The sequence below is a fragment of the Scylla paramamosain genome, chromosome 26 (assembly GCF_035594125.1).
Source record: "Scylla paramamosain isolate STU-SP2022 chromosome 26, ASM3559412v1, whole genome shotgun sequence".
Taxonomy (NCBI): Eukaryota; Metazoa; Arthropoda; class Malacostraca; order Decapoda; family Portunidae; genus Scylla; species Scylla paramamosain.
The window spans coordinates 7632501-7640000 of NC_087176.1; the positions used below are offsets into that span (position 1 = coordinate 7632501).

The 7500-nt window shown below is 49.3% G+C and overlaps 1 long non-coding RNA gene across 1 annotated transcript in view; it reads left to right on the forward strand.

Moving 5' to 3' along the window:
* Positions 1-7500, forward strand: part of LOC135113675 (uncharacterized) — a 67703-nt gene that overhangs the window by 18331 nt on the left and 41872 nt on the right. The window lies entirely within an intron of this gene.

A 7500-nucleotide genomic window follows, 5' to 3' on the forward strand; every position in this document is an offset into this window, starting at 1 on the left:
CCAACAGAAATCACAAACGAAAACAAACAAAGCGCAAACAGCAAACAAACACACTTAACTCACCAAACACTCGTTCATTTCAACAACAACAATGACAACAACAACAACAACAACGACAACGACGATAAACACACACACACACACACACACACACACACACACACACACACACACACACACACACACACACACACACACACACACACACACACACACACATTTATTTATCTATTTACAATTTATTTATTCTCTTATTTATTCACGTACTTGACTTCCGTTCCGCGTTACGTTCGTTCGTTCGTCCGTCCGGGGTGCTGCTTCATCTTGCGTGCGTGGGGGCGGGCGCGCGCGAGTACCCGTCCTTGTTTGGTCTCCATCAGGTGTTTAATTACCGCCGTATTTACCTGTCCTTAAAACAAACAAATCTGCGAGGCGTGTCCACTGGAGAGGTAAACACACACACACACACACACACACACACACACACACACACACACACACACACACACACAGTAACAAATAACAGGACAGATAAATACATTGAGTCACACACACACACACACACACACACACACACACACACACACACACACACACACACACACACACACACACACACACACACACACACACAGTTCGATAAACAGAATTGATTGATTACTGTATGAAGAGACAGGAAGAGAGAGAGAGAGAGAGAGAGAGAGAGAGAGAGAGAGAGAGAGAGAGAGAGAGAGAGAGAGAGAGAGAGGGAGAGTAAGGGAGGGAGAATTGGAAAAGGGAGAGGAAGGGAGGACAGGAAAGGGGAAAAAAGGGAGAGAAAATAACCAAATAGAGCGAGGAGGAAAAAATGGAAAAGAAATAAATAGATTGTCACATTTTTCGGTGGAGAGAGAGAGAGAGAGAGAGAGAGAGAGAGAGAGAGAGAGAGAGAGAGAGAGAGAGAGAGAGAGAGAGAAAGGGTCAATGGGAGTGGGAGAGAACCATTAATATCAGAAAGAGTTCCCTGGGTGTCAGCTGAGAGAGAGAGAGAGAGAGAGAGAGAGAGAGAGAGAGAGAGAGAGAGAGAGAGAGAGAGAGAGAGAGAGAGAGAGAGAGAGAGAGAGATTCAGTTTATTGCTTCTCTCTCTCTCTCTCTCTCTCTCTCTCTCTCTCTCTCTCTCTCTCTCTCTCTCTCTCTCTCTCTCTCTCTCTCTCTCTCTCACTCTCTCTCTCTCTCTCTCTCTCTGGTAGGACGACTGTATATGCATTAACATGTTCTTGCTTCTGACAGTGTGTGTGTGTGTGTGTGTGTGTGTGTGTGTGTGTGTGTGTGTGTGTGTGTGTGTGTGTGTGTGTGTGTGTGTGTGTGTGTGTATGCGCGCCAGGAATTCAATACTGATGCAATTGCGGGCATGAATGTAACTGATGATGATGATAATGAATAATAATAATAATAATAATAATAATAATAATAATAATAATAATAATAATAACAACAATAAATGGTGAAAATAATAATCAGAATAATATTAATAAGAAAGAAAGAGAATAAGAGGAGGAGAAGGATGAGGGCAAGAGGAGGAGGAGGAGGAGGAGGAGGAAGAGGATTAAGAAGAATAAGAATAAGACGAAGAAAGAAGAAGAAAGGAGAAAAAGAATAAGGAGAATAGCAATAATGACAACAGTAATGATAATAATCCATTCTTTCACGCCCACATTCTGTCCCTCTGTGTGTGTGTGTGTGTGTGTGTGTGTGTGTGTGTGTGTGTGTGTGTGTGTGTGTGTGTGTGTGTGTGTGTGTGTGTGTGTGTGTGTGTGTGTGAGTGTGTGTGTGGGCGTTTACGTGGAGAGAGAGAGAGAGAGAGAGAGAGAGAGAGAGAGAGAGAGAGAGAGAGAGAGAGAGAGAGAGAGAGAGAGAGAGAGAGAGAGAGAGATTAGTGTGGGAGAACATGAAGGAAGAAGATGAAACGGGGACATATTCCTCAGATCCTCCTCCTCCTCTTCCTCCTCCTCCTCCTCCTCCTCCTCCTCCTCCTCCTCCTCCTCCTCCTCCTCCTCCTCCTCCTCCTCCTCCTCCTACGCGTGGCTGACTGCGTGACAGATGAGTCTTAAGTTAGTCACGATTCACCAATCATTCTGCCTTCCCTCCTCTCTCCTCTTCTGCTCTAACTCTTCTTCTTCCTCTTCCTCCCGTTTACTTTATCATTTCCCTTTTCTCCTCACTGTCAACGCTCTCTCTCTCTCTCTCTCTCTCTCTCTCTCTCTCTCTCTCTCTCTCTCTCTCTCTCTCTCTCTCTCTCTCTCTCTCTCTCTCTCTCTTTTCCATTCCTTCATTATCAGCTCCCTGTCTTTCTCCTCTCACTTTCTTTTATTCCCCGTTTCTTTCTCTTTCACCCTTCCTGTTTATTATCTCCCTCTCTTTTTCTCTCTTTCCATTCCTTCATTATTCCTCGCTTTTCTTTCCTGTTCCGTGCTGATCAGTTCTGGTCCGTGCTGGTCAGTTCTGGTCTGTGTTGGTTAGTTCTGGTCCGTGCTGGTCAGTTCTGGTCCGTGCTGGTCAGTTCTGGTCCGTGTTGATTAGTTCTGGTCCGTGCTGGTCAGTTCTGGTCTGTGCTGGTCAGTTCTGGTCGGTGCTGGTCAGTTCTGGTCCGTGCTGGTCAGTTCTGGTCTGTGCTGGTCAGTTCTGGTCCGTGCTGGTCAAGTCTGGTCGGTGCTGGTCGGTTCTGGTCTGTGCTGGTCAAGTCTGGTCGGTGCTGGTCAAGTCTGGTCGGTGCTGGTCAGTTCTGGGCATACAAACACATCTTAACGAATCATTATTTATTTATTTATTTATTTATTTATTTATTTATTTATTTATTTATTTTATTTTATTTTATTTTATTTTTATTTTTTTGGTTATTTCTTCCCTTCATGAATGTATGCTGGTAAAAGTTAGTTTTTTTTTTTTTTTCCTACCTATAGGGAGTTAAAGCCGTGATTTGAATGGCTGGTATTAAAGTTACTGCAGGGCTCCCGTACGTGGTGTATTAATCGTGGTGTGTGTGTGTGTGTGTGTGTGTGTGTGTGTGTGTGTGTGTGTGTGTGTGTGTGTCACGCTTCATAAAGGCACGAGTGTTGTTATGAGTCGCGTGTGCCACATGGAATAAAAGGCAACAATCACGATTCACCATTTGTTAATTACGTGTGTGTGTGTGTGTGTGTGTGTGTGTGTGTGTGTGTGTGTGTGTGTGTGTGTGTGTGTGTGTGTGTGTGTGTGTGTGTGTGTGTGTGTGACAAATGCACTAATTACCCGCCAAGGCCTCCCTGCTGCTGCCTGTGTAACACTTGTCATGACATTCATATATTTGTTATGACGCAGCAAGTGTGGCTGTTTGATTATGTCCTGTTTATTGCACCGTACTAATATACCCGCGCGGCCCAGCCATGGTGGTTGTGGCTGTGAGGACAGGACGCCCCGCTTTGTATTGGTGGGATGCCCTTAGTTGTTCATTAGTGCCCCTTGCACCCCCACGTCGAGCGACTCCAACGTCACCGTCACCAGGCCACAGCGGCGCGTCCTCCTGCAGGAGACATGTCACCCTCAGGCCGAGACAGAAGAGGAGGGAACCCTTCATCCTTCTCACAGCCCTCCACCCATATCCCCTTCACCATGTCCCTCTTCCTCTTTGCCCAGGTCTCACACGCAGCCACGGCCACACAAGGCAGCGCTGCTGACGCGGCAGTGTCGCCTTCGCCACCACAAATAGCAGCGCTCCTCGTCACAGTGCCTGTGTTCAGTTGTGGTTTCCACAAGCAGCTGCAGCCGCTACACGTCACCACTTTTAGCAGCGCGTGCGTGGTGCGACTGTAGGGCTGTTGACGTGCGAGTCGATGCGACATGCCCTCAAGGTGCAGAGCTTCAAACGCGCGTTAGCAGCGCCACCGACGCGCGTGTCACGGAGCAGTGGTGCGTGAAAGGCCTTAACTACTCTCGTGTCAGCAGCGCTGCCTCGTGTGGTCGTGGCAGCGTGTGGAAACCTTCATTAATCTCCGGTATTGCCGCGCGGTGGCGCCGCTGAGAGGCGGTGCTGAGTGGCGGCTTGTGAGAGGGCCTCAGCTGTGCTATTTGTTTATCTCATCCCCGCCACGTCTTAATGGAAAGCCAAACAAGATGACGAGGCGGTGCTGCTGGCGCCGTCTCGCGTGTGGATCAGCGCTGCTCTCTGGGGAGTCTGCAGCCCGCCGCCGCTGCTTGGGGACCATTTCCTCAGCCATGCTTGATGCAGCAGCAAATCGAATACTTCCGTATCTTACAAGCTGAACAAAACAGAAAATAAACAACATCGAAGTACAAAAATCTGCCATGAGCGATAAGTCGCATCAGTCGCCCTGCTCCCGTGTTTGCCCCACGCCAGGACGCGTCCCGCACTGGTCTGCGGTGCACGTGTGTGGTGCACGTGTGCTCGGCGTGAGATGTGGCGCCGTGCATGATTTCCAGCGCTGAGCTTCGGTGCCCGCCGGAGCACGAGGGCGACGCGGCTTGGTCAGTGAGTTAGTCAAGGGTGGCTGCCGTGGCCGCCTACCGCCAGAGTCTCTCCTGCCGCCGCTGCTCAGTGCTAAGGATCAAAATCTTCGCCTGTTGTAGGGTGAACAAGGCGGTGCAGGTCACGGCAGGCTTCCTGGCGGCTTTCTTCCCTTCTTCTCAGGCTTCCCTGACTGCCTGGCATCCCCCCACACGGCGGCCTGGACGGTGGGTGCGGGGTGTGGCAGTGTGGCGGAGGCTGCCGGGCACAGCTGCTGCAGGCCCTGACAGGCACAGCTGGAGTGGCACTGCCTGATCCTGCCGGCGCCGTGCGTGCTTCAGAGAGCGCTGGGCTGCCACCAGTCCCGTTCACAGCAGGAGTAGCGGCCGGCTTTCCCATGGCATCTCCTGCCAGTGGCACCGCCGCGCCTGCTGCCTCACCCTAGGTGACTGAGGCTTGGTGTGGTGAACGTCGCCGCTGCCCTGCGCCGCCCTCAGGAAGCGCTTCCTCGCTCCTGCCGCAGCACAGCGCCCTGCTGGCCGGCAGGTCTGGGCGGTGGCCCGGACAGGCGGGGGTGTCGTGGGCGGCAGGTTCACATCACAGCCAAGGTGGTGGTGCGGTGCAGGGAAATTAATTAAAGGTACTGTATGCCACGCTCCCAACTGGTGTGTGTGTGTGTGTGTGTGTGTGTGTGTGTGTGTGTGTGTGTGTGTGTGTGTGTGTGTGTGTGTGTGTGTGTGTCGCGTTCATAAAGATATAAATATTATTTAGCACGTGTACTACATGGAATAAAAGGCAACAGTTATAACTTACTGTTTGTACGCTGACATGAAATGTTAACACTGCTTATTACGTGTGTGTGTGTGTGTGTGTGTGTGTGTGTGTGTGTGTGTGTGTGTGTGTGTGTGTGTGTGTGTGTGTGTGTGTGAGTGATACTGAGTATACTAGACAATCTTTCGTCTGCAACACAACAACGGACGCAATACACTATGCAGCATACCTTCCCGCCACTCTCTCTCTCTCTCTCTCTCTCTCTCTCTCTCTCTCTCTCTCTCTCTCTCTCTCTCTCTCTCTCTCTCTCTCTCTCTCTCTCTCTCTCTCTCTCTCTCTCTCTCTCTCTCTCTCTCTCTCTCTCTCTCACACTAAAGTTTCACCACAATGAGACCAAGATGAAGAGGAAAGGGAAAAGTTGAGTGCATGAGAGAGAGAGAGAGAGAGAGAGAGAGAGAGAGAGAGAGAGAGAGAGAGATTCAAGGTCGAGTGATTTCTTTTTGTATTTTTCTGCCTGCCTGTCTCTCTGTCTATGGCTGTCTGTCTGTATGTATGTACGTATATATGCATGTACGTATGTATGTATGTATGTATGTATGTATGCACACCAGTATACCCGGCTCAGGACCGTAATCTGTTCCAAAATCGCCTTCAGCAGCAAGACGTGTCGGATGGCAAGACTTTACCCTCTAAAAAACACAAATAGTAAAGACAAGTCGTCATTTAAAAGTGCAGCAAATAGTCGTATTCAATTGACATGATAAGAGAATTTTAGCATCTGTGACAAGGGAAAAAGACGCACGAAAATTTACTGCACCATCCTTTGATCATATTGCATTACACACTACCCTACCCCCTCCTCAAGCTATTAATGCAGATCTCTTGTGTTAAATATATTGTGTGTACCATCCTTTGATTATATTGCATTACACACTACTCCCTTGTCAATCCATTAATGCATATCTATAATATTAAATCTATTGCATTAAGTCTGTTTTACGTACCATCCTAAGATCATATTGCACTGGACACTACCCCTTGTCAAGCCATTCATGCAGCTCACTAGTACCTGTGCATTGTCTCGTCTGTTGGGCGAGGGTTGGCACTCAAGTGGATATATTTTTTTACTCCTCTGTATCCCTTAAAACAAATAAATAAATAAACTAAATAACGACCACCAGAAAAACACAACACGAAACGACTTTTTTTTCCATATATATAGTGCCAAAAACGACGTAGGTTAACACACACACACACACACACACACACACACACACACACACACACACACACACACACACACACACACACACACACACACACACACACACACACACACACACACACACACACACACACACACACACACACTTTTTTTCTGGATGGCAAGAACGATGACAGACAGACTGACACACACACACACACACACACACACACACACACACACACACACACACACACACACACACACACACACACACACACACACACACACACACACACACACACACACACACACACACACACACACACACACACACACACTGACAGCTCTTCGATAAGCCAATAGAGGGCGCAGATGGTGGGACGAGGTGCGGGGCTGGAAGGGGGTCGTGGCGTGGGGGGCGCGGGGAGGGGGCGGGGGCGCGGGCGTCACTTTGAGTAGGAAGCCAATACCCCGACGCCCGATACCCGATTGACGCGCCCTGACACACGCGCCGTGACCCTGAGCTTGCTGATAAGGGCAATGTCACCTTGGGGGGGCGGTCAGGGAAGCTGGTGTGTCCGGAAGGTGGGGGGGCGGGCATAGCTGGAGTGTCAGGGAAGGGTAAGGGTGGCGGTGTGTCAGGGAGTGTCAGGGGGAGGTGTTAGCTTGGAGGGCAAAGGGAGAGGTTAGCTGGGATGTTAAGGGGTGTCAGGAGGTGCCATGGGGGTGGATCGAGGGAGGATGTCATTGTGAGGGGGGCGGGGCTGGGTGTGGTGTCACTGATGCAATGTACTTAAGCAGAACCTCTCCGTGAATGTGGCTCATGTTCTGAAACGCTCAACTCTTCCACCACGACTGTTTTCCAAGGCCACAGACATGAAGTAGAAGGTGTTCCCAAGAGTGACAGACTATTTATATCTATCTATCTATCTATCTATCTATCTATCTGTCTGTCTGTCTGTCTGTCTGTCTGTATGTATGTTTTGTCTGTCTGCATCTTGTAGGCCTCTGGAAAATACATGTGGATTAAATATATTGGTG